The sequence below is a fragment of the Phacochoerus africanus genome, chromosome 2 (genome assembly GCF_016906955.1).
Source record: "Phacochoerus africanus isolate WHEZ1 chromosome 2, ROS_Pafr_v1, whole genome shotgun sequence".
Classification (NCBI taxonomy): Eukaryota; Metazoa; Chordata; class Mammalia; order Artiodactyla; family Suidae; genus Phacochoerus; species Phacochoerus africanus.
Window position 1 is genome coordinate 210,180,568 of NC_062545.1, and position 27,650 is coordinate 210,208,217.

General features: G+C 44.5%; 1 long non-coding RNA gene across 2 annotated transcripts; it reads right to left on the reverse strand.

Moving 5' to 3' along the window:
* Positions 1–3,744: 3,744 nt before the first annotated feature.
* Positions 3,745–13,939, reverse strand: LOC125119998 (uncharacterized). Of its 2 annotated transcripts, none has more exons than XR_007133227.1 (4): positions 13,843–13,939; positions 7,697–7,885; positions 6,815–7,037; positions 3,745–4,239 (listed from the first exon to the last, which is right to left on the reverse strand). It is a non-coding gene; the product is annotated as an uncharacterized LOC125119998 (long non-coding RNA). The 2 variants fall into 2 exon arrangements; XR_007133228.1 differs by lacking the exon at positions 13,843–13,939 and adding an exon at positions 13,242–13,635.
* Between the last annotated feature and the right edge of the window lie 13,711 nt (positions 13,940–27,650).

Consider the following 27,650-nt stretch of genomic DNA (forward strand, 5'->3'; position numbering starts at 1 on the left):
ACTGGGCAATGCCAGGGATCGAACTTTCATCCTCATGGATACTAGTCAGATTTGTCACTGCACCACAATGAGAACTCCTAGAAGAGTAGGCTTTAATTATTATTGATTAAATATGTCAGTGAAATCTTATTCTCTATGCCTCATGTGTGTGTGGTTTGCTTGCTTGCTTGTTCTTTATGTGTTTGATGATTTATGTGGGGTTTTTTTATTTGAAAATACTCAAACAATTATCTTTGATAAGTAATGCTGCTAGGAAATATAAAATACTAAAGAATAATATAATAGTTGGATATTTGCATTTGAAAGTTCATTTCCTTTTTAAAGCAAGACAAGGACCTTGGTTTATTGATGCTAATGACATTAGTGTTATTAATGGCACTTTTAGCAACAAGCAATGCTCAGCAGTGTTTTTTTTCTTAGAATTCTCAAAGATAGGCTCCCATTTAATCAACTATCAAGAAACTGTCTGTAAATGCTGAGTTAAACTTGGCTGAGTTTAATTAGATTTTTAAAGTTGACTGGGAATTCATCCAAAATGTGCTCATCAAAAAACAAAGGTATTTGAAAGTAGAGGTAAGAGATAAGATTATGGAGGACAAAATTAATTTTAAACCTCTTGAACTGGAAACAATGGTTAAAGATAGAAATGCTGAAGATAAAAATATTTTCCTTTTACTTTAAAAATAGGTCCTACGGTACAGTACAGGGAACTATAGCCAATATCTTGGGGTAGAACATGATGGAAGATAGTGTGAGAAAAGGAATGTGTATATAGATATATAGATATGTATAGATAGATATAGATATAGATATATGACTGGATCCCTATGCCATACAGCAGAAATTGGCATAACACTGTAAATCAACTATATACTAATAACAAATAAATAAAAATAGATTAAAAAATAAAATCATACTTATGTTTTATAGTTAGTTGTGGAACATAATATCTAATGGAGAAAAGCTCAAAAATAATTCAATACATTATGTCTGTCCCTAGGATTTTCTGTGGCATGCTCCTTTTAGAAATGTGCTTGTCCACACTAACAAATTACTAAGAATAATGCAAAATAGAAACTTCTGAAAGGTAAAAAAAATGCCAAAGGTACAGTGCCACTGAAAATCACTACAAGGTTTTCCCCAATCCTAAAACTCCAAGATTTTTCATGATCTGTGAATATACTTAAATGTAATCTTATAAACAGGTTGAAATGTTTTCATTAAACAAATTCTTTTTAGGAAAAATAATGAAAGTACATGAATGTAATACTGTGCAGAAAAATATAGACTATGTAATGAAAAGCTAATTCTGCTGGTAACCTCATTAATGTGGGCTAGACTAAACTCCTTACAGGCAAATAAATTGTAAGCTCTTAAATGGATGGATATCTGTCCTGAAGAGAATGCTTTGGACATGGTTGGCTCAATAATTGTGTGTGGAACAAATGAAGATGATTGAATTCAGGTAGACCTCAGATTGTTCACTGTTTGATATATATTTTTCTGATTGTCTTTGTTAGTTATGCTTGAATAAGTTAAAGAGTAACTGATGAAATGATAGCAATTGTATGTATTTACAACCCTATCCATGTTCTGAAAATTAGCATGTCACTATTGATTAATAACATGGTTTCAAAAGAGAAGAAATTAATATGTGCATATCATTTTAAAAGTCCAAGGGTTGAATAGATCTAGGTTCACAAATAGCAATGTCTGGACCTCTGACACAAACACACACTCTCTTTCTCTCTCTCTTCCCTTCTCCCTCCTCTTTTTGTCTCTACATCCCAACTTTACCACTTTCTGGACTGTCTTCATTCTTTGGCAAATATGGTGGCAAAGATGGAACCACTTAGCCACCCCTGGAGAAGGAAAATGTTTCTTTTACAGTAGGATCAGAACTCCCATTGTCCTAGCAAGGTCACTTGCCCACCCTGAACCCATGTAACAGTGCTGCAGTGGTATACTGGAACTGTAGTTTCCTGTGGCTGCCATAACAAATTACCACAAACTGGGTGGCTTAAGAGGGAAAAAAAAAAAAAAAAGAGGAATTTACTTTCTCTTTTCTGGAGGTTAGTAATCCAAAACCAAGATATTGGCAGGGTTGTTCTCCAGTGAGATTCTAGAGGAGATTCTGTTTCTGATCTTTTCTAGCTTCTGGTAGCTCCAGGTATTCCTTGGCTGGTGGCCACTTGACACAAATCTCTTCCTCTGTGGTCACGTTGTCTTGTCTTTATTGGTGCGTCTCCTCTGTGTATTTATGTCCAACCTCCCTCTGCCTTGATCTTATAAGGACATATGTGATTGTTTTTTGTTTTGAGTGCCTATTAACTTTGTTTCACATGTAAGTTAATTATAAATTTATATTCTTTATATTTTAATGGTAATGACGTTTAACAACTCGTTCACAAAATTCCTCAAAATATACTAGTGGATTCAGATGAGTGAGTATGAGCCAGCCCCAACACCACAGGATAGAATTTGTAAATTGATCAGGTCGTAGAGCCTAAGGCATAGCATCAGCAATACACAAACCATACGGTCTGAAAATGAGGTGGGTGGGTGGTTCCTTAAGAGAAAACTAAGGTGCCATTAGTTAAGAAAGGGAAAGGGATAGGGAAAAGACAAAAACAACAAAGCTACTTCCATGCCATTGTTAACACAGATATAACAATTTCAGTATTAGGGAAAAAATTCTCTGCAAGGCTCAAAACAGTTACAGGTACAAGTGTTGTGGCTGTACCTGCTTCTCCAAACCATTCTCTCCACCTAAGAGAAAAATCACTGCTTTCACATTCTCATTTTACTTAACTCATGCAATCTGGTTTTTTTGTTTGTTTGTTTGTTTGTTTTGTCTTTTTGTTATTTCTTGGGCCGCTCCCGCGGCATATGGAGGTTCCCAGGCTAGGGGTCCAATCGGAGCTGTAGCCACCGGCCTACGCCAGAGCCACAGCAATGTGGGATCCAAGCCATGTCTGCAACCTACACCACAGCTCACGGCAACGCCAGATCGTTAACCCACTGAGCAAGCGCAGGGACCGAACCCGCAACCTCATGGTTCCTAGTCGGATTCGTTAACCACTGCGCCACGATGGGAACTCCCTGTTTTTAAACCCAGGCACATTTATCTCAAGGCGATCATTTTCCAAAAAATACAAAATCCAGTGGTCTTTTTTAGAGTATGAGTTTTTTAAATTAACAGCTTTATTGAGATATAATTTGCACATCATGCAATTTCCGCATTTAAAGTGCAAAATTCAATCATTTCTGGTACCTTCACAGAGTTGTTCAGCATTCACCACAACTAATTTTAGAACATTTTCATCATCCCCAACAGAAACTCTGAACCACTCAAAAGTCACCTTCCATGCCTCCGCTCTGACCTACAGCCCTTGGTGACCACTCGCCTGTTTTCTCTCTATATAGATTTGCCCATTATAGGAATTTCATACAAATAGAATCATACAGTATGTGCTCCTTGGTGAATGGCTTCTTTCACTCAGCATAATGTTTTAAGGCTCATCAACACTGCAGCATGCATCAATATTTCATTCCTTTTTTATTGCCAAATAGTATTTCACTGCGGGGATATACTAATGTTGTTTATTCATTCATTGATTCATGGGCATTTGAACTGTTTCCTCTTTTGGGCTATAATGAATAATGCTTCTGTGAACATGTGCGCACAAGTTTTTACATGGACATGGTTTTCATCTCTCTCAAACCAATGGTCTTTTCAAGTTAAAAATTTTAGCAAAATTTATTTTCCACATACTTAAGGGAACTACCACTTAGGAATGAAATCAGAAATGCCACATACAGCTTTCCAGTCCTCTTAAATATTGGGTCCTTGCCCCAATCCCTTAAAAATCATGGGAACTGGCTCAGCCCAAAGAAAGAGTCTGCTCACCAACTCCAGGCTGCAGGGAGGGAGCTGTTCATCAGGAGCACTTGGGGCCCGCAGATCATTGAGCAGGTGTGTTGAGTTTCTTCTGCCACACCCAGGGCCTGGCCTTGCTCACAATAGGTTCATAATAATTAGCCCATCACAATGCAGTTCCAGGGACTCTCCATATGCAAAGAATACAACCTTACTCTCTGACCTGGAAATCAGAATCGTGATGTTTGGGAAACTTGCAGGAAAGAGAGGGAAATTTTTAGCTTCTCCGATAGAGGCCAGTAGAGAGCTTCGTTTTCTCCCTTGCATGATGGGAGAACGCTTCAGTGCGTCCTCCAGACCTAAGATGGAAAAAAAAAAAAAAAAAACTCTATATTAATTTATACAGCAACTTTCTTCCGAGAAATTCTGAGTGTCTCAAACAGTCTTTCACTCATTCCCCTGAGGGAGTTTGCATAAATGTGCATAAGAAATTACTTATTTTAAAATATACACTTTCCTGTTAGCCAGTACTGGGCAGAAATAGAACTTGAAAAGCAGACCTCCTGACCAAACATTCCACTAGAATATTTTCAGTGAGCTTCTCTAAATCAATGCATATCCTTAAAAACAGGATCTCTCCATAATATCCCCAGGACTCTACTCTCTGATGACAGATGTTCCTTTCAGCAGGGACAAAACTGTCCCTTCCAAATGAGAGTCACTTGGCATGGCATATACCATAACCCCGAAGCCTCTCATTTCAGCTTTCCTAAGCCAGGCCACCTGAGAACGCCTCAAGAATCTTGGGACTGGCTCCGCCCAAGGGAAAAAGAGTCCTGCTCCTCCCCTGCAGGCAGAAAATGGGTCTAGCTGGTGGCTCTCACCTTGTTACTTGCTGTGTCTCCATGTTGCTTCTACAGGGGGCTGCACTGCCCCTTCTGGTCGTAACAGGTAAACATACTCAGTTTGAGTTTCCCAAAGCCCAACCCGGTGCCTAAATGGACTGCTCTGGGAGAGCTTCTAGCATCAGGCATGCACAGGGTCCAACCCAGCCCTCTGCCCCCAACAAACATGAACTTCCTTGTGTTGGGCCTTGTTCTCAGAAAATTCTGATTGTGAGGTTCTGACTGCCCACCCTTGAAAAAAATTTTTTTTGTTAGGGCCATAGTAGTTCATGTAGAATCTCAGGGAGTCACACCTGAGGAATATCTGTGCCTTTCCTCCTACCCTCAGACAGCCTCTGGGCTCCATAAATTCCTTCCCAGGGATTCTGGGGGAAAGAGAATCTTAATCCAGTTAGCAAAAATAAGTTCATACATGTCCCATGGTGCATCTGGCCTCAGATATATTTTGTTTCTGCTCCCCTACTCTTATCATTTTTTCAACTCTATTTCAACTTCACATTCATTATTGACAAGGACTGGCTACATAGTGTGTGGAGTCCAGTGCAACATGCAAATGCAGGCCCCTTCTTCAAAGTTTAAGAATTTCAGGGTTCCCCTTGTGGCTTGGTGGGTTAGGATCCTGATATAGTGTCCAAGAGGATATGGGTTTGATCACTGACTTCACTGAGTGGGTTAAGAATCTGGCATTGCCACAAAAGCTGCGCTGTAGGTAGCAGATGCAACTCAGATATGGCTTTGCTGTGGTGTAGGCCAGCAGCAACACCTCTGATTTGACCCCTAGCCAGGGAACTTCTATATGCTGCAGGTGCAGCCCTAAAAAAAAAAAAAAGTTGGAGAATTTCACATCAACCGAGAACCAAGGTCCTTCTTAGTCCAACGTCCTGTGTGATGGCACAGGCTGCATGTCTGTCAATCCTGCCCTGCTACCAACATTTAAAGAACAAAAAAGACTTTTAACTTCTCTTGAGAACTAGAAAAATTTGGTGACTTGAGGTTTGCATCCCCAAATGGAGCACAGAATTAGCTGGTGCCAAGTTACTGCACTAGGGCTGCTGTCACAAAGTACCATAGACAGAATGACTTAAATGACCAAAATTTATCTTCTCCCAATTCTGGAGGCTAGAAGACTGACGTCAAGATGTCAGCAGGATTGCTTTTCCTAGGGCCTTGATCTTGAGCTTGCTTCCTCACTGATAGTCACCTTTACACACTGTGTTCTCATCTCCTCTTTCTAAAGGACACCAGTCACACTGAATGGGAGTGCACCCCCCACAGCCCCCCCACTGACCTCCTTTTCACTGAATAAAAACTTTGAAGGTCCTATCTCAAAATACAATCACATTCAGAGGAGCTGTGGGTTAGCCTTCAACATACAGATTGGGGACAGGGGCACAACACCATTCAGCCCACCACACAGCGATTCACTTGCAAGTGGGGAACAGTGCTCCCAATGACTGCTCCAGCCCCATCTGCAGCATCACCATCCACTGTCTCGCTGCTGCTCTTCTTCCTGGAGCATCTCTCTTATAGAGATGGACCTGCTCTTCATGTGTAGCATGTAGTATACTGACACAGTGGCTCCATGCTCCCTCCACATCTGTAAAACTAAAGTGCTACTCAAAGGATACTTTGCAGCTCTATAATCATTTCCTTTGAAGCAAAACCAAAAAGGTACCCATTCTATAGAGATAGGACTTCAAGTGCAGAGCAGAAAGAAGAAATTGCCATGGAGTAGAATGGACTGCTTATTTCAGAGATTCAATTTGCAGGTTTTAGGAGAGGAAACTCTCAGTGAATACAGGATTCTTCCTGGGGATGATCCTACTGCAAATCACCTGACCAGACAAGGGACAGCCCCCAATTTCAGAGGAAAACCAACCATACAGCTCCTTGGAGGCAGCATGCTCCCAAATTGGTCTTTGTACCTATTTGCAGAAATGTTAGCCAGACTATAGCTGAAAATTCTGCTAATTCTGGGGAAGTTTTTGGTCTTGTGCCTGGAACTATTGAAACATATATTCACACCTACCACATGTAACACTTAGTAGCATAATTTCCAGCACGACACTTTAGTACTTTATTTTTAAAAGAAACAGAGCAAACTCTGCTGCTTTTTGCAGGAGGTCCCACAAAAGGTGTAGAAGATGGCTTCTGTGATGAAAAGAGGGTTATTTTGCATTTTTAAAAGGAAAGGGACCACAAAATTCTTTGCTCAGAATCTGGGAACTCATGATGCTGAAATATAATTGCACCTGCATGTAAAGAGAAAAAAATAGTGTCAAATTTGCAAGGCTCTGGGGAAAAATAATGATTATCTCATAAATCCCAGTGTTAGAGCTTGGAAAAGACCTTCAAAACATCTTACTATAACCCCTTTTGTGTTAAGGCAAGGATAGGGAAGTTCTTAAATTTTTAAAGGCTGGCCTCAGACCAGCCTTACCCCTAAAATGCAGGTCTTTTCTCCCCTCCCCCTACTCCCCACGCTACTTCTAAACAGGCATTGTCCAGTTGGCCTGAATTGCATGCAAAAATTACAAAACCCGTTCTCTTTATACCAGAGTTTCTATTTAGGCTGCGGAGTTGAGAAAGCAAAGGCTATTTCAACTTCAACTCCCTTAGCAAACAGAAGAAAAGGCATTCGACCCGCGACTTTTCCAGCTGGTCCCCAGGTCTGGCCGCCCAGGCTCGCAGCCGCGCACGGGCGCCGACTGCCAGTCTGACACCAGGGGGCGCAGCCTCCTTTGTCCTGACACCATTTGAAGGCAGGCTGTGAAGCTCGGCTGGGCCTCCAAGAAAATCTGATTTTCCCTCCTTTCACGGTTTCTCTCTCTCTGGAACCAGCTCACCCCCCCCCCCCCAGCCCCCTCCATTCCCTCTTAAAACCGTTTTCTTCATCCTCCCTGATACTCACAGTCTGCCTCTGTCCCATCTCAGATTTGTGCCTGTGACCCGGCTCTGTGCATGTTTCTCGAAGGGGCTTTTCAGACGCACCAGCCCCTCTGCAGCTGCTCTTCCTCTGCAAAGCTCAGGAGACCATGGCCTCCGCCTATCATCTGCTCTCACATGGAGGCCCCTCAAATCGGGATGTTTCTAAAGATTCCTACAAAATGAAGGAGACTCAAGATCAAGGTGGCTTCCTGGAAGAACGATCCATCCTCTAAAATCCTTCTTTTTCTACTCAAAAATTAATAGCAATGAAATGACTAGTTCTGGGAAGCTCATGGCCCTTAGCATTCACCCTCGCCAGCACCGTTGCCCCTTTACTGTCTCAGATCAGCCTTTGGAAGTAGACACCCATGCAGAAGGACAGGCTTAAGCATCTTTTCAGCCACACCCCTTACCAACCCACTGTGCACCCCAAGCAGGATAACTGCCTCCCTCTGCCCTCACCAGCCTGGCTCTTCCTGTTCTCAGATAGAAAGAAAGCCACTCAGATTCCCCAAAGTCTCTGATTCCAAAGATTCATTGTTCCCATCTTTTATGGATAAATGAACATCCCCTTCAACTTTAAGATACACTTCTGGCCCAACACACACAAAATCCTTCAAATCCCCAAAACACACCCTTTGGCAAAGAACCCTTAAAAAATCACTGTTCTGAACTGATGGGGCATAGGGTCCTACACGGTCCTTTGAAAGGCAGCTGTTCCGTTTACATGGGGAGATTTCAAGTTTACACGGTCTGTTCCCTATCTCTCATTTTAGCCTCAAAACAACCCTCAAAGATAGGCAGGGAAATCTAAAGCCTAAGGGATTTCCCTCAGTCCTGGAGCTAGCAGAAGGTGCCAGCCGCACTTGGGTGAGGTTGCTCAGGTGGCACAGGCCTGAGAAGAGTTGCTTGTCCAATTGCCATCACAAATGATCATCAGGTTATTTGCATGGAGATAACCTATGGTCTTAGCTCCTGAAAACTTCAGTATTAGCAGGAGCCTGGACCAGGCCAGGGAGAGGAAAGGAAAGGACGATGTCAGCTTGGACCTGACCCTTCTTTTTCTGGCCTCCTTCACTTTCCTTTTCTCCCCTCTCACCTTAGCTGATGGAGAAGAAGGGAAGTGCTGAGCCTATAGCCAGGTAGCCACAGACAGTCAGCCTGACTCCAGGTCACACTCTCCTCATTCATAAAGTAATGATAAGTTCTATTAGACATGGAGAGAGTCACTAGCAGACCAAAAAGGTCAATGGTATTCTTGGGGGAGGGAGAGCAGAAAAGGAGGTTTTTACTTTCATTTTATGCCCTTTTGTATTATTTGAAGTATTTTCATTTATGCATATTATTACTTTATAAAAGTAATTTTTCAGTTTTTATTGGCATTAATGATGCTTTTTAGAATTGTTGTAAAGACTTATGTAAAGTGTCTAGAATGGCACGTGATCTGGCACAGAGTTTATGCTTCCTGAACAGTAGCTTATTATTAGCCATCATACCACCCTCAAAACTGAGCAAAGGGACTTCCAGTCAAGAAACACAGGGTCTGAAGCAGACTCTTCTCTTAGCTCATGATGTGCTCTTGAGTAAGTTAGATCCCTTCTCCGAGCCTTGGTTTCCTCATCTGCAAAATTACAAGATACAAACCAGTTGATTTGGAAAATTGTGGGAAGGCCAGAGCAGAGCTCATCTGCCAAAATAACTGAGGCACCTTCTAAAATTCAACCACAGACTTTGGTAAGGAGGCCTCTCTAGCTTGAGTTCATCAGGCAGAAACCCTTCCTAGAAGTTGTCAACTAGGGTATGCAAAAAGGGTTGGAGACAGCTGAACAAATTTTAAAATAATACAGAAATTAAATCAGGAAACAAAAAAATGCACGAGAGCTGTAAGGCCATCAGCTTAGGGGATGGGGAGAGGTGGGAAAAGATAGTTTAGGCCGTTCCTTAGGTGCAGTTGGCACCATGATTATTTCCCAACAAAAGAGACGCCCTTGGTTGGCAGAGGGGGTATAATTCAAGGCCAGGGCCCTCTGGGCCAGCCAGACCCAGCCATTGTCCAGTCCCTTAAGCCGTGAGATCTGTGTGAGGCATAGGGTTAGACTAGCATTGGTGAGACTAGAACCTGCCCCCCCCCTTTCTTAGTACAACCAAGAAGGAGAGTTACCAGGTAGAATTGGACTAAAACACCTCTGAAGGAGCTTCCAGCATGAACTGACCAACAGCAATGAACTAGAGTGCAGAGACTAGGTCATAGAAGATACAGATGCTCGGACACTAAAACTTCAGCAGCTGAGCTGGGGAGACCTGTTCTGGGACACCCTAGCTCCTGATAATCCAATAGAGATATGTTCCTGGAACATAACACTGATTTATTTCTAACCCTGCTCAGAACTGGAGGTTGTCCTTATAGTCTGCTTTGCCAGCCCTGGGCCTTTGGGGATGGAGGTAGGTAGTCTAATGGCTAGGAAGGTTGAGACTCTTTCTTTTCACCCTGCGGTCTTCTTCCTCCTGCTAAGGCAGCCTCCTACCAATGTGTGTCCGCAGGAAGATTCTTCTAACAGGAGGGTGGGGGTGGGCTTTCAGGGCAGATGGGAGGCCCTTTCTCAAGGCCATCAGGCAGGACAGAAGTTGGTTTCACAGGCACCTCAGGAGGAATCTCCAGTCCCTTTTCTCTCATTCAGCACTTAAAAGATATCTACAGTTCTATTTTTTTTAAGAAGAAAAAATGAAAATTTTTTGCATCTCTAAATTATCTGGCCATACCTGCTACAGTGACATCTCCCCATAAAGCCCGTGTGGTCACTGCCTAAAGGGAAGGTAGTGTTTTCAATTCTTATGGAATCTGGAATAACGGTACCAAAGTATGCTGACACCTGGAAGACCGCTCCCTTTTTTACAAGGCCCACCTAGGGATCTAAGGGACGGGGAGAGGGAGGGGCAAGGAGGTGTCTTGCAGAGAGAGGCATCGGCAGGTAGCAACAACTCTGCTTGATTTCCAGGGGCAAAAACCAAATAAATAAAAACTCCAACCATCGTACTTTGACAAACCTGTATTCTGAGAACTTCAGTGTTTTTAGAGAAACACCTTCTGTTGTACATTACAAGTCGCTTTCAAAGGCAATTCAGAACGTCTGGGCACTTGTTAAAATGCTCTCTGCGCTTGCTTTTCCGCGTGGATCTTTTCTGCGCCCCTTTGTATCTCTAATAAGCAGTATTGTTTATTATCCTTGGGTCCGTGCCCCTGGGACTGAAGTGAAATAGAACAGGAGTGCCGAGTTGGAGCGCAGGAAAATACTCCGGGTTTCCCAGGCCCCCCAGGGGTCCCCGGGGCATCCGAGAGGGCTGTGCAGGGAGAGCCCACTGATGCGTGTGCGCCGGCGAAGGGCAAGTTTGCAAGAGCTCTTCGCAAGTCGTCCTGAGGTCCCAGGCAACCCGAAGCCGAGTTAAGTGGGCACGGGAAGGAGGCACACGGGGAAGGGAAATGCCACTAAAGTCTGGGACTAGGGATGTGACTTAAGGGCCGAACAGGCTAATATTGCCAGGATCATAAAAAGAGACTGCGTCGCGGGAAACGTTCTGAGCTTTCTTTTAGGCTCGAAGTCTCAACTTTCATCCCTGTGCAACAAATTCTGATGAATAAATTCTCCTTCTTCCGTGTAGCTCCTCAGTCTTCACTGTCAAAATGAGTATCCTAAACAAGATGAGGATTACCCCCCTCCTTCGCTGCAGTTGCCTGATATTTGTCCCCATTTCGTTTTCAGCCGAGTGCTTTGTGATTACCGGGGATGAGAGGGCGCGCGGGAAGAAATAAAACGCCGCTGTACCCCTAGCAACAGAGAAAATCTATCCGTCCCCTTCGACCCCAAAAGAGCCCCTCCGTAGGGCCGCTCCCAAATTTCACTGCTCCCAAAACGAAGCGGGGTTCACTATAAGAAAGCAGAAACCCGCATCGGAGACACGACGCGAGGAGAGCCTTCCCCGTCTGGGGGGAAATTTCACGGCTCAGCCCAGCCTGCATCGCCACATCTACCCCAATTTAATGTCAGGGCGGGATTTGCTGGAGAGTTTGCTGGAAAGAATGTTATTCAACGCGCACCAGACCCGGGCTGTGTGCTTCCCAAGTGAAACTTGCAGCCCCAGGGGCAGACGGAGCTATCCTTCGCACAGGTTCTTGTGAGAGAAAAGCACCCCCTATCCCCAGTTTCCGAAATTTCCTCCAACGGGCTACAAAGGCTCAAATTGTCCTTCCTAGCTCCGCTCCCTCATCCAGTTAGGTTGTGTAAAAATACGGAGATTCTGTTTGCTCTCAAGAACAGAGTGATTTCCCTCAAGAAACTCCTACAAGAGCTTTAAGCAGCCTCTGCGTTGCAGCGCGTCCAAGCCGCCGCGGAGTTTTCCGATTTTCAAGAGGTAGTAAAGTGAATTTCGGTGCAGAGAAAAGTGCGGGGTGTTATCTTTGCAAGGTGGGGGTGGGAGCGAGGAAGGGCTAGGAGGCTTTTTGTTTTCTAAAGTTAGACTTGCTCCAAAGTGCCAGTACAAACGGCAACGCGTTGTGGTTTCCGAATTTAGAGAATCGTGTGGAGTTTGTGCCCACCCCTGCGGCCAGGGGCCCCACACAGCGTTCTGGGGCCCACCTCCATGTCCCCGAGAGCAAGCGGAAGCCGGGGGCGGGGTGGGGGGGGGCAACTCTCTGGGCAACGCCAGGCGCAGCTGACTTTGTCCGATACTCTCAACTCTTTGGTCTTCTCCCTTCTTGTGCCAACCCAGAACCATTCCGTCGCCGCCAGGATTGCACCGGGTGGGGGCGGGGGGGGGGGGCCAGGAAGGAGGGCCAAACGTCTAGGCTGCGGAATCTCCCAACAGGTAGTTTCACCCGGGAGCAGGCCAGGCTTAAATATCAAAGGCTGGGCCGACCAGATCGCCTTAAGCTGGAGCCCTGACGCAGTCACCTAGGGAGCCGGAGAAGGAAAGTCGCGTTAAGGGAGTCACTTTTAAATAACCCTGTTTTCTCTCCAATCTCCAACTTATCTCGAAATAGCGCGAGCTGTGTCGTTTGGAATGGCACTCCATGAGCCTAAATAAGCTGCTTCAGGCTGTAAATTCATATCCAATTTGGATTCTTCCCGTTCCCCCCGCCCCCAAAACCCAGTAGTTAGTACAGAACCCAGTTCGGCTTTAGAGCGGTAGGTATTTATTTGAGAATTGGGAGATTCCTCTTCGAAACGCCCTAGGCTCCAGAGCAAAAGAGGAAAAGGCTGTGTTGCACTTGGATGGTATAATTGAATTATGCCTTTCCCTGGTGCGCAGTGAGGAAAAGCAGAATGCCAGGCCGTATGCGGCATGGGCGGGCTGCGGCCTCGCGCTCCAGCGAGCGCACCACACTTCCTTCCCAGGGTGCGGGGAGAAGTTGGGTTGGGCCACTCACTGTGTCCTGCCTCCAGCAAGGAGGATCTGGCTGGGAAGTCGGCAGAAGCCTGATCATAGCTCCGTGGCTCCCACCCCTTCCGGCTCACTCTCCCAAATGTGCCCACCTGAGGCCTTGGGCGCACGTGGTGCGCGGAGACCCGGTGCGCGACTGGAAACCGAGCAGAGCTCCCCAAGCATCCCTGGCGCCCTCACGGCCCTCGCTGGGTAGGGGAAGGTGGGGGACGGAGCTCTTGAGCCGACGGATCTAATCCCGCCTTGGCAGACAAGTCTTTACTGCTGAAGCTCCGAGCCATAGCTGAGTACTGTTTTCGGCACCAATACAAACCGCCGAACTCCCAGCTCCGCCCGGTCTGTCTCCTAGAGAAACGTCCTCAGACTCCCCACAGTCCTTTGGCCCCTTGAAGCCTCTGGGGCTGGGGCGGACCTGACCTGGGAGACTTGGATCTTTAACTGCTTCAGGACCTGGTCTCCCAGTAGCACCCAGCCCGCTCCCCCGTGCCCATCCAAGCACAGCTTGTTGCCCTGCGTCTCCGCTGCTAACCGTGCTACCAAAACTTTCCAAAGTTTTCTTCGAGCTTTGCCACCTCCAGTTCCCCTAGGCTGATGCAGGCAGGAGGAAGAAAAAGAACCCCCCCACCCCACGCCACCTCCATCTATCCTTCTCTCCTCTCCCTCCCACCTTCGGCCTCCCTTGTGAGTCCAAACCTTGAGAGTGGGAGCGCGCGCGTTGCTGGAGCCCCCGTAGGCACCGACTCTGCAGGGGATGGAGTTCAGAGTTGGTTCCACATCCCCCCACTCTGTGCGCCTTGGCCGTTCCCGCCCCCTCCTCCCCCACCTCGTTTGCAACTCGGGGACCTGAGGGCTTGTAGTTTAGTTTTGTTCAAATTTAGCTTTTTTTTTTTTCCAGATTTTTTTTTTTCTTTGAGATTCCACCCTGCTGGAGCCTCGAGATTCCGCATGCCTTCCAGTTTCCCGGCGTGGGGATCGGGAGCCACATCCTTCGTGCCGGGCGGGTCGTTTACCCCGAGTGGGGCCAGGGGCTCTCAGGCCGAGATTTCTCCAGCTGGGTTTCGTCTCCCTGGGAGACCCTCCGTCCTGGTGTGGGGCAAATTCGTGCTGGAGCTGGTCTCAGTGCCAGCCTCCTGTGCCTCTCCCCCACCCCCACCCCTCCCCACCAGAACTGTAGATGCAGCCGGTTCAGGGGATGTTTTTATGCCCGTTTAGGGAATGGGACTAGGCAGGAGAGGGGAAACGCTGTTTTAATAACTTCGTGGTCTTCCCACACACGGGAAAATTTGAGGTAGAAAAGTTCCCTCACAGAAGATCCCGCAGGGACGTGCCTCCAGGAGACTCCCAAAGAAAGTACCCCAAGGTTGCTGGTTTATGGGCTATTACGTTTTATTTTGTCTAGGATTAGCGGGGTTGGAGATTTTTGCGGCCAGCCTCACTATCCCAGGGCTTCGACTTCCAAACCAACAAGCAAGCAGAAGCGTCCAGGGAAACTAGATCCCTCGGTGCGCTGCGGGGCCGCGTGCGGGAAACAGGAACGAAATATGCTGAGAACTGCACCGCGCAGACTCCTGAGCCTGGGGTTGCTGGCTGTTTCTGAACCCCACCGGATTGGGCTGGGAATTGGACTTGACCCCAGCAGGGTCGGGGCCAGTACTTTGCCTTGATCATTCCTTGTTCCGGATGTGCTCCTGTTGTCGGTCACAGACAATGCCTGCCCTGAGCGACCTCTGTATAGGCTAATGGGTTCAACCCGCTGCGACAGTGTCCTGGGCATCAGAATCAAGTTTGCTCAAGGTTAGAAGGACTTCTGTTATCCTGTGTGACCGTGGACTTGAAACGTCTACCCAAAGCAAAGGTGGCTGCAAATGCTTCCTCTCGGGAGCCGCCCGCGGAGACGTGCCCCCACCATGTCTTCCCTTTGCCCTCCCTGCGCTCTGGCAACACGTGCCCCAGGCGCCTGGTGCTCTCTTGGGCACCGAGTTTTGCACAGGCCCCTCTAGGGCTGGGCCGCCAGGCACCGAGTTCTACCTCCTCGCCCCTTTTGGTCCCCCGACCCCCTGGCTTGTCCCTGCATGCCTTGGTCCAAGTGGCTTCCAAGGCTGCGGGGGAGAAAGCCTAGCAAAGCAAGGCCTGGAAAGGTGGGAGTTTCCCTGGCCCATTCAAATGGCACCCCAGCAGAAGCAAAATGACCCGCACAGCGACATCAGCGAAATCCCTGTGGTGGGTTATGAAAAGGTGTGGTGGGGAGAGGTGGAGCGGGCTGAGAGGAGTAAAATTAAGGTAGAGGAGGAGGACAGTGGATAAAGTTAAGAGTGTAAGGCAGCCCTGCTTCTTAACTCCTCACCCCGCCAGCCCCAAGTCTGAGCAGTTGACTGAATTGTCTATCTTTTCTTTTAATCCCAAACTCCTTAAGGACAGGGAGGAGGAGAAGCCCAATAACCCCCTCAGAGTCAGCAGTACCCAGCCACACTTTGGAGGGCTGAAGAGTCCCCTCGGGTCTGCATTTGCTTTGAGTATAAAAGGATCCATTCACAAAGGAGCCCCACTTCCCTTCACCATCTCTCCCACTCTTCTTATAGCCTTAGGGTTGTGTTTATTTATTTTTAATCTCTGGCACCCTAGATTTCACTGGAAGATTTGAAGGCAGGAGAGGAGAGGGAAAAGCTAAGATTAAGAAAAAGGGCTGGCTGTGCTTTGGACCAGAGGACTAGAAGGGAATTTCGAACCAAAGGTAGACAAGTTTGGGAGTATTTTAAAATTTCATTTCCTTCAGAAGCTGTCTGCTTTAGACCAAAATCTATTTAAATGATTAAGAGGACAAGAAGCTGGGAAACAAAGAAGTGAAAGGCTTGCTGGACATCCCTTTCCCCTACCTCTCTTCAAACGAATAGAAAGCAACTCTGTGCTCTGCATGGTGACACTGGCACCTCCGCACAGCCTGTGTGTGTGGATGGTCATTTCCTTTCAGGAAGGCCAAGGAGGGGGTGGAGAGTGACCCAGGACAGGCTCCCAGAGCCTGACGGCTGTGCTGTTTATCTTCTGGGATGGAGCCTGGGAAAAGCCTGGGTGGGGGGCCAAGGGAGAGGGCAGTGCCCTGGCAGTGTCAGGGTTCCAATGACCCAGTGGCCCCTCTTCTTTCACAGCCCTTCTACTTCTGATTTTTTTAAAGCTTCAGGTTTATATTTCTAATCTTGATGCTTGGAATTTTTTTTAAGTAGAACATTTACCAATGTATTTGGAGTTATTAATGTATGCACCCTATTACTTTTCTTTGTAGGATCTTCTTTTTGTCTCTCCTTCCCCCACCCTGCAGTGTTGGCAATCCTGTAGGAGGGAGTTTAGTGGGGAAGAGTGAAATTGACCAGTTCATTTTTGTTAATCAGGCACGAAATACTGCATAAACACTGACTCTCCATTCTTAATATGATCCTTTAAAAAATAAAACAGTCATTTAGGCAGGAACTGGTTGGGACTGAGCTATCGCTACTACTTGTAAACTGGCTAATCCTGTCCCTTTAAGAAAAATCCGTAAAGCTCTTCCCTCAGCCCAGAGTCTGGGAAAGAAGCAAACTAACTGCTAGGAACAAAAGAGACAAAGAGGCCAAACAACAAAACAAACAAACAACTCCCCCTGCCCACCCACCCCCCTCCGAGACAACAATAGACTAGACACAGCAAGTGCAGTTACTGCCTGGCCCGGCTGCCGCTGTCGAACTGCCAAGTCTTCAGTGTTTGGCTGGAGACTTTCCCTCTCACCCCACTCCCACCCCATCACCCCCCTCCCTCAGCCCTTTCTGTCTTTCTCTCTGTGTGACTCTCTCTCTGTGTCCCTCTCTTGGGGTCTGGCTATGTGTGTGTGTTTTGTCCCTGTCTCTGTTCTGCTTTTGCTTTCACTTGATGTTGAGCTCTCAGACCGTCATATTCTCTCCCTCCTGTCTCCCTCTGTCTCTCTTCCTCCCCCTCTCCCCCACCCCCCTTAAAGCCTCTCAGCATCCTCTACCCTTTATATATTTATTTACTGGGCCTTTTCTGTGGCATCTCCCAACAGCCTCCTCAGAACTTGTTTCTCTAGGTTGTCACGGGGCCCTATTTTGTATTTTGTTGGTATCACTCTTTGCCAGGAGGATCCCAAAGTCCATTTGACTTCGGTGTTTAATGTTCTCCTTGTGTTCAGGTCTTTGCTCTTTTCTATAAGGCTTTGGGCACACTCTGTCCCCCCGTCCCTCTCGGCCCTTTCTCTGCTTCTTGGCCACTGCTCGGGCCTCTCACGCATGCCTGCCTTTGCTTTCTCTCCCTGCCTCTCCAGCAGCTGGTGTCACCCCCCACCTTGTGCCCCCCACAATCCAGCCTTTTCCTTCCTCATCCCTCCTCTCCACCAAACTTTAATACAATGCTGGAGACATCTTTGCCTGGTGATGGCTTTTCTTTGTAAAGTGAATATAAGCCCTTGGAAAGGAGGGAGTGGAGAAAGAAAGAGAAGGATCAATCAATGGAGCCAGCAGACAGCCGAGGCCGAAGCATGAAGCAGGAGTCCCTGCCAACAGCCCCATCCCTTTCACACTTTTTTTTCCCCTAATAAACCCTTTTGTGATAGCACCTCCTCCAGAAGCATCTGTGTCTGCTCCAAGGAGACACGGGGTTGGGTGGGGAGGTGTGGGGGAGGGGAACCTGGTCAGGGCTCTCCTCCACTGGGCAGCAGGTGGCCAATGGGAGGGGAGGTGCAGCCTCACCACTGGCATCCCCACCCCCAACCCCTCTCCACTTCCTCTCAGGGAAAAACAGAAAGGTAGGGGCCCCTGGCAATGAGGACAAGGTCTTCGGAGCCTCTTTAGAAATATGGAATGGCTGCTTGAAAAGAAGCTTCTCCAAGAATGGTTGTTTCAAAAGCAAGGGGGGGTGGGGTTCAGCTCTCAGAAGGTTTTGGGAAAAACAGGACTGTTTATCTAAAGGAGATCCAAAAATACCCACAGTCGTTGGTATAGGACTGGCAAAATAGTGGCATTCCCTCCCCCACCCCAAATAAAACAAACCATGCCCAGAAGGCAACAGAACCAGGAAAAATGGCCTCCCTTGGCCTCACCTCTTCCTCTTTTCCTCAATAATGTACAGGCAAAGACAGATGAAAATAACATTGGAGGCAGCTCTGAAGAGAGGAAAACCTCTTAGCCAGAGAAGTTTATAAAAAAGAAACAGAAATATAGGGGGAAATTCACCCTCACTGTTTGGTTGCTTGGTGATAAAGGCAGTATTAAGAAACATTGATGTGATAGAACAGACATATGCACATGCATATACACGGATGTACAGGTATGTAGATGTAGTTGGTGGAGACACCTTAAGAGGGAAAGGGAGGAGTTTCAAAATCAGACAAACCTAGTTTGAATATAACCTGGCCACTTAATAGCTAGGCAACTCTACCTACCTCACAACGGTGTTCTAAAATTCAGTGCAATCGTATATAGAGAAAAGCCAAGAGCATTGTCTGGCAAGCAGTTGTGCTCAATAAATTAATTCTCCCTAATTCCTTTCTTCCTTCTTTCCTTCCTTACTCCCTCCCACTCCCTCCTTCCTTCCTTCCATCTATCCTTCCTTCCTTCCTTCCTTCCTTCCATCCTTCCTTCTTTCCTCCCTCCCTCCTTCCTTACATACTTCCTCTTTCCTTCCTCTCTCCCTCCCTCCCTTCCTTCCTTCTCACTCCACTGGCTTCCTCCCAGAGCTTTCCAAGGTGCAGCCAAAGAGGAGATCTTCCAAATTTCCCCAGTTTTCAGATTCAAAGAAAAACATGACTGCTCTCTGAGTCCCAACATCAGAGCAGGACAGACTATATACCATAGCTCCCTCATTCCATGCCCTCATTCCACCTGGGCTAATTGGTTCTTGGATGGCATTATTTGGCTCCATTAGAGTTTTTCTTTTCAATAGTTAATGGGGAGAGAATCCTTATCCAAAATCCAGCCATTTACATATTTTTACTAGCAGCTCTGTGCCCAGAGAGCCTTCTTTGGGGGGCACATATTAAAAATCACACCATAGCCAAAAAGTCTAAGAAGGGAGAAGCAGAAAAGAATATGTTCTATGACCCATAACTTCTCAATTGGGAATGCTGTTTTCTTGGTATTTTGACCTTGTCAAAATGATTTTTTTTTTTTCCTCCAGAGGAGTCACTCTCTAGCTAAGCTGTTTCCTGGGCAGTGTTTTGGGAGGACACTTCAGTGCATCTGGAAGCATTCACTGGCGGAGGTGCAGGTCCTGATGCTCCACCAGTGGCTGTTGCCGGGATGCTTTCTCTTTCTTTCTCTTTCCCCCAAAGCTGAACCATGTTGTGATGGCAGCAGGCAAGCCTGTGAGCCATGCATGGCTGGGGCCCCAGCTTCAGTTGGTGAGAGAATGAACATGTGAAAAAATGTTCCCACCTTAGACTTTTCGGCGCATCTTATCGTCTCTTCTACAGATACCCATTTCCATGTTCCACTGGCTTCCTGTACCTTTTTCTGTTTTAGCTCACCCTTCACAACCACGGAGAGGCACTGATATTGAAGCACATTCTGGGAGGGTGGTCAGTCCCTGTGGCCCCCTCCCCAACACTTTCCAGCATTCCATCGCTCTTCTTCCCTGTTTTCATCACAAGGCCTCTGCTACTTGTGACGAGGATGAGGAAACCTATTGCGTCTTTCTCCTTTTTCAGCCATCCCAATTTCTGTGTGGTACCTTTCTGTGAACAACAGGCAGAACCATCTGTCCTTCCTAGAACCACCCCTTCACCCTGCAGATTTCAACTCCCATGTACCAGACACCCTTGTGCAGTGAACAATATGCACAACCAAACGTGAGCACTCTGAATTTCCCTCCTCGACAGATGTTTGTGTTACTGGATACTTAGTCACTTAGGGATGTTCCCCTAAAATGGAAAAGACCCCAAAGTGTGATGCCAGAAGACTAGCAGCCTCCAAAGCCTCGCAAAGCCTTGTGTTTTATTTTTCTTGGGCTCTTGTCCAGGAAGAAGCCTGAGATTATGTTTCCTTATTTTGTCTTTGACCTACATTCTACATCTACTATGGCTTCATTGCCATACCAGCAGCAGGAAGGCATTTGTTACTGCAACGGGTACAGTGGACATTAATGTCTAAATAAGCAAATACTTAAATACTGTTAAGTCTTTTGTTTGTTGCTTGACTTTGCTTCCAGTGGGACAGGTTTTATACTAAATCAGTTACTTGCTTCAGGACTGCCTGAGAGCTTTAGGTTGGCACTGCTGCCTACACAGTTAAAGTGGTCTGGAAAAATTGCCAGGTGTAAATACCACCACCAGATTAATAGATTCCAAACTATATCATCTGAGTTGGTGGTGAAGTTTGCATTCTTTGCAAGGAAAAGTTTTGAAAAGCAGTCGTTTTCGTATTTAAAAGTTTGCTCCTAATTGCTAAGTTACAGGGGTTCTGTTCAAACCCCATTCTATAGAACAAGAAATCTCCCAGTTTAGGAGTCTGTGGAAAAACACTTTATCCTCAGAGGTAGCTCTGAACCCTGGCTACATTAGAATCACCTGGGGAGCTTTAAAAACTTACCAGTGCCTGGTCTCTCCTCAATCCAATTAAATCCAAATCTCAAGGGGTATGATGTGGGCATTGGTATTTTTTAAAATCCCTGGGTGATTCTAATGTTCAGCCAATATTGAGAACCACTAATTTATAGGTTGAGAGAACAGTGCATCATGGTGAATAATGCTCATTCCTTTCATAAGTATATAAAGAACTCCTGCTATAGGAGATGGTTTGCCGGAGACAAAAAGATGAAGTTGAGGGACACTGCTCCCTGAGTTTAGGGTTTATTGGGATAGGCTAACACACACAGATCATCTTGGCTCCTGCAAAGAGCATGGGATAGGAAGTTAGAGCTGCCCATTCCAATTCAGGGTCCAGCATGAACTAGGGAAGTGATGTTGGAAAAGTCTCTCTACCTTTTTGGGCTTCTGTCTGAACATCTGTAAGAGGAAGCAGCTGAAAACCACATGCCATTATTTCTACTGGTGTCCTCCAGCCTTACTGTGTGTTGCTAAATTCTCAGAAACCCGTAAATGGAGCCAGGCAGTTACCAAATTCTTTTGGAGGCTGGCTCCCTTCACTCACGCATACTACTGACAACCGCCCTTCTGATGTTCTGGCAAATCCCTTTCCAAAAACCCTAATTTTTAAATACTGGGCTCCCTTAATTCTCTCCCCTAGTCTCTTACAAATTAGCAGATGAAGGGAATGGAGTGGTGGTAATGTCTATGAGCAGTGGGTAATGACTAACAGAAGTTTATCCAGTTGGATAAATGTCTAGTGGATTGCTGCTGGGGTCAGTGTTAGTTCTGGTCTTAATTAACATCTTCATTAATAGTGTGGGAGAGGGAATAAACAATAGCTAATGATATCTGCAGATGGTAGTAAATTCAGAGGTGTTGCTACTACCAGTGAAAGCAAAAAGAGCCATGGGGATATCAGAGATGTGAACGAGAAGTGATTATAATGATGTTTGTTCTGGAAAAGGCAGAATGAAACATTTAAGAGGAGAAATGACAGAGGGGGCTGGGAAATGCTAAAAGAAAAAACCATTGCTATCATTTGTAACTCAGGGAGGCATTTCGCAAAGGGGGCAGCTGATGGCCTTACAACTTCAATTGCTTGTTCTGGGATGGTTTTCCTGAACAACAATAATCATCATAATGACAATAATAACAGTAATAATATCCAACATTGATTGAGTGCTGACAGTATGCCAGATAAGGTGCTAAGTGATTTGCATGGAAACAATTTTTATCTCTGAAAATCACAGTGCAGCTCTCTTAGGCTTTCTAAAGAGTCTGATGGCAGCATTGCTATGATCCTTGGATTTCTAAGTGTGAACACACCTGTGAGTGCAAGGGAAAAGAGGAATATAAAGTAAATGGGCAATTAAAGTATGCTGTGTGGTTTTTACCCAGGCTCCAGAGCAAAATCTTCCGCCTTTGATTTTTCCTGTCCCCAACCTGCCTGTCATTCTTTTCTTTCACTAAGCAATTGCTAGATTGACAGAGTTGATGAGGTAGACAGAAAATTCTTACAAAAGCAAAGGAAGGGAGGGCGGGAGAGAGAAGGGAAGAAGGAAGGAGGGAGGAATAACAGAGATAAAACTAAAATTTATTGCACACCATCCACAAATCCTGTAAAAGGTGTAGAGGCAGGTGTATTGCACAGGCTTTCTCACTTAGCCCTTACATATTGGATTCTCACCATGATTCTCATAGTTTTTAGCTCTCACTTCTATTAATGAATGAAAAGACCCAGAGAGGTTAGGTTACTGGCTTTGAACACACAGCTGATAAGTTCAATGTTGGTTCACACTCCAGTTGGTTTACTCCTAGATGCATGGCCTTTCCAATCATGAATACCTATTTTCTTTTCTTTCAAGTTCACCCTGCCCAGTTAATGACAACACACAGTCACACATAGAGAGCCAGAAGGTAGAAATATTAAGAAGAGAATAAACACTGAAGAGCAGAGGGACGAAGGGAAAGTAGCCAGTACACACATCCACTGCCCAATTCAATCTGATTGAATTATTTATAATTATATTTTGAAATTAGGAAAAATGGAATTTGCAAACAAGAAAGCCTTCAAGACAATGGAACCCATAATAATGTGGATTTGACCTTGAGGGAATTTGGCAGAGAGCATTAGTGTCTGAGACGAAAGCAAACTGAAAAGAAAAACATTTGAATGCTATAAAAGCCAAGACTCTTCTTGGCAAATGTGGAAACCCAGGGCCAGATGGATGCCAAAGGTCTTTAAAATTATATTGGAGGAGCTTCAGGAGTTGGAAACATGTGGCCTGGGCATGCAGCTGCCCCCTCCACCCCTGACCCCCAACAATGTCACTATGAGATGAGGATCCAAATGCCAGCATAGGGTTAGCACCAGGAACTGCAGTTTTTTAAACAATGAGATATACACTTCAGTGTAGATACATTAAAAAGTATAGTTCAAAGAACAAATATGAAGTAAAAACCAGTGTAAACATGACCCAAGTCAATCCAACATTGCCTGGACCTCAGACATCTCCCCCCAACCCTCATCATCTCCCTCTCTCCAGAGGTAACCATTGTCCTGATTTTTCTTAGGATCATTTCCTTGCTTGTATTTTTTTGAATTTCAGTTTTAGCACTTACGTGAGCCTATTTTTGAACTTTATATAAATAAAATCATACTGTATGTACTCTTTTATGACTTGCTTCTTTCTTTCAGCCATATGTTGTATATAAGTAAACAACAGTGTAACTGTTCTACCTTCGTGGGGACTTTTGGTTTGTTTCCAGTTTGGAGTCTTTAGGAACTGTTCTGATGTGAACTTCCTTACACGTAGCCTACTGCACGTGTACAGGACTTTTCCCAAGGAGGGGCCAGAAATCTACCACTCACAGGCCAAGTAAAACCCACTGCTTGTTCTTGTATATGGCCCTGGAATGAAGAGAGGATTTTATTTTTTTAAAATGATTAAGGGGGGAAGAAGTGGAAAAACATATCATGACATGTAAAAATAATAGTAAATTCAAACTCATTTCCAGAAATACAGTTTTATTGAAGCACAGGCAGGATCACTCTGGACATATCATCTCTGGCTGCTTTCCTCTAACATGGACAGAGAGAAAGTAGGTGTGTCAGGGACTTGTATGGCCCACAGAGCCTACAATCTGGATTGGCAAGAGAATGTTTAATATAAAGTGAAAATTCAGGGCCTTGTTTAAAGACAAAAGCTATCAAGAGTTTCAACAAGGGGACAGCAGAGCATGAAACCAAGCACATAACTTTTCTAAGTATGTAGTACTATGTGAGTGAATGTCTTGGTCTAAGCCCGAAAAATTGGCCCCACCTGAAACATCTGGTCCTTTACAGAAAAGGTTCACTGACCCTGTACTGGAGCATATTCCTAGAAGTGAAATTACAAGGATCTTAGATAAAACAAGATGTGCAAAACAGCTGGCATAATGCATGGACATCTGTAGGAATTCCTATGGCTTGAGGTGCCTTTCCTGATCACTTTCCACCTGGGCTTTCCTACCTTGAGGACGTCAGTCTGTAGAGTCTCTTTCCAGAAAGGTCAGATTCTCACCTGGCTCTCAGTTACCTTCACAGTAGTTGATGTTTTGGCCCAATATCACCACAACCACAGGCCCTTTTGGGTTCAGGCATTTTCATGAAAGATCTTTGAATAAAAATATCATTTAAGCTTAATGGAATGAAGAAATTAAAATCCACAGGTGTTTTTTCCAGCTCAAGTAGGGAAAGTGTCTGTATGAGCAGATTTAAGATTTCTTGGAGAAAAGTTGTGAAAAAACAAACAAAATACCAGAAGAGTTCATCAAAAGACAATATTAAAAAGAACAAATTTAGAGAATTAACACTACTTGATTTTGCTATATTAACTAAGCCAGGGTGTAACTGGCATCAAAAGAGACAAATAGATCAATGAAATAGAATAGAGAGTCCAGAAAATAGACCCACACATATATGGCTTTCAACAGATATAAAAGGCAATTCAGTGGAGAAAAGATGGTATTTTCAATAAATAGTACTGACACAATTGGATATTCATATGGGAAAAAATTAATTTCAATCCATACCCTACACAATATATAACATCTACTTCAAAATGGACCTCAATGTAAAGCATAAAATTATAAAAATTCTAAAGTAAATAGAAAATTCTTTGTGATTTTGGATTAGGCAAAATGTCTTAGATATGAAACAAAAAGAAGGATCCATAATTTTGACTTCCTCACCATCTTAACATCCCACTCTTCAACAGACACAGTTAAGAGACAGAGTAGAGGGGTTCCCATTGTAGCTCAGCAGGTTAATAACCCAACATAGTATGCATGAGGATGCAGGTTCCATCCCTGTCCTTGCTTAGTGGATTAATAATCCAGCATTGCTGCAAACTGCACCATGGGTCAAAATGTGCCTAGGATCTGGCATTGCTGAGGTTGTCGCATAGACCAGCAGCTTCAGTTTCAATTTGACCCCTAGTCTAGGAACTTCCATATGTCACAGTTATGCCTCCCACCCACCCCCCCAACAAAAAAACTGCAAAGAAAACCTACAGCCTAGGAGAAAGTATTGCAAATCAAATATATGATAAATGACTTGTATCCACAATATACAAAAAACAAACAAACAAACAAACAAAAACACCACCACCAACAACCAAAAACTTTAATAACAATAAGAAAAAAAACAGCTCAATTTTTTAAATGGGCAAAAAAATTTGAACATTTTACCAAAGAAGATATAAGGATGGCTAATGCACACGTGAAAAGATGCTCAACACAATTAGTCACTAGAGAAACTAATGTTAAAATGATAATGGACCATATTACATATCTATCAGAATCGCTTAAAATAAAAGACTTGATCATATTAAATTGGTAAGGATGTGGAGGAACTGGAACTCTCACACATTACTGGTGGAATTGTAAATGGTACAGATACTGTGGATAACAGTTTGACAATTCTTTAAAAAGTTAACCCTTTAAACAAATACCCACCCTATGTGGGGAAATTTCATTCCTAGGTATTTACCTAAGAGAAATTAAAGTCTATGTCCATTCCAAGAGTAGTACCCAAATAGCAGCTTTATTTGTAACAGCTCCAAACTGAAACAGTCTAATTGCCCATCAACAGATGATGGTTAAATTGTAATATAACATACAAGAGAACACCACCCAGTAATAAAAAAGATGAACTATTGATATATGTAACCACATGAATAAATGTCCAAATACACTAAATGAAAGAAGCCAGATAAAAAAAGAGTACAAGCTGAGTGATTTCATTTACATAAAGTTCTAGGACATACCAACCAAGTTATAATGACAGAAGAAAATCAATCCTTACTGGGATTGGGAAGCAGAAAAGAGGGATTACCAGGAAGTACAGAAAACCCCTTGGATGTGGTTGAAATGGTTCCTGCCTTAATTGCAGTATAGTTTTATGAGTTTACACATATGTTAAAACTCATCAAATTGTATACTTCAAATATGTTCATTTTATTGTATGGCACTTATTCCTTAATAAACTGTTTTAAAAACACAAAAATATTAGAACATTGCCTAAGCAAAATTGCAAATCACAAAGTGGGAAGAGAAATCTGCAACAGAAGTGACAAAGTTCTCATATCCAGAGTGTGTAAAGAACTCCTACGATCAGTAAGGAAAAGAAAAAAAGAGTGCAACTGAAAATGAGTACAATGTTTGAACAGACAAAAGAGGATATCTAAATAGCCAGTAAACAGATGAAAAGAAGCTTAATCTCATTAGCCAACCGGAAAATGCAAATTAAACCACACTGAGATATTACTGTACTCCAGAAATAAAAAAGACCAACTATACACAGTGTTGTTGAAAATGTGAAACAACTAAATCTCTCATACACTACTAATAGGAGAACAATCACTTTGAAAGTTTATTTGGCATTACCTACTAAAATTTATCATAGGGTACTTTATAACCCAGGAGTTCTCCTAAGTTTATGCCCAAAAGAATGCATACATATATACACTAGAAAACATGTAGAAGAATACTTATATTCCCTTTATTTGTATTGGCTCCAAACTGGAAACAACCCAGTGGTTGTCAGGTATACAACAGATAAATTGTGTTGTGTACAGAATTCCATACTGCAATGTTGAAAATAAAAACAGCTTTTTTTGCAGCAGCAGCAGGAAGGATTCTCACATGAAATGTTGAACAAAATTGTTCAGATGTAAAAGAGTAAATATCATATGCTTCCATTTATACAAAGTTCAAACACAGACAATACAATTTTGTATTTTTAGTCAGGATGGTGGTTATCTGTGGGAAGGACAGTGGAGGGTAGTAACTGGCAGAGAACAGGATGTGGTTTCTGGATTGTCAGTGATTTTCCATTTCTTAATATGGATAGTGGTGACATGGGTTATTCCTCAAGCTATATATTTATGATGTGCACTTTTCTAAATGCCTGTTGTAGATAAGTCTGCTCTTTTCGTTGCTATATAATATTCCATTGCATAACTGGACAACAGGCTATTTTTTAAAGCCAGGAAGAGACACAGGGAGGTAGTCACCTAGGTTTCTCCCTTTAGGAATCCAAAGAACGAAGACAAGGCTGCTAAAATGCCTCTTTATTCCTTCATGACTAAGTCTTGATGGGCCTTTAATGTCACTCTGTAGTTGTGCTAAAGTTGCCCACAGTCATGGTCTTCTGTCAAGAAGTCGTGGGGCCTAGAATGAGTCCCATAGGAAAAAAGGAGAGATTTTAAAGTGAGGCCAAAAGCCACACTACTGGGGGGAGGTATATGCAGGGGAGAGGAAAATTTTTGCATAAAATGGATGGTTAAGGAATTCCCGTTGTGGCTCAGCAGAAATGAATCTGACTAGTATCCATGAGGACACAGCTTCAATCCCTGGCCTTGCTAAGTGGGTTAAGGATCTGACATGGCTATGA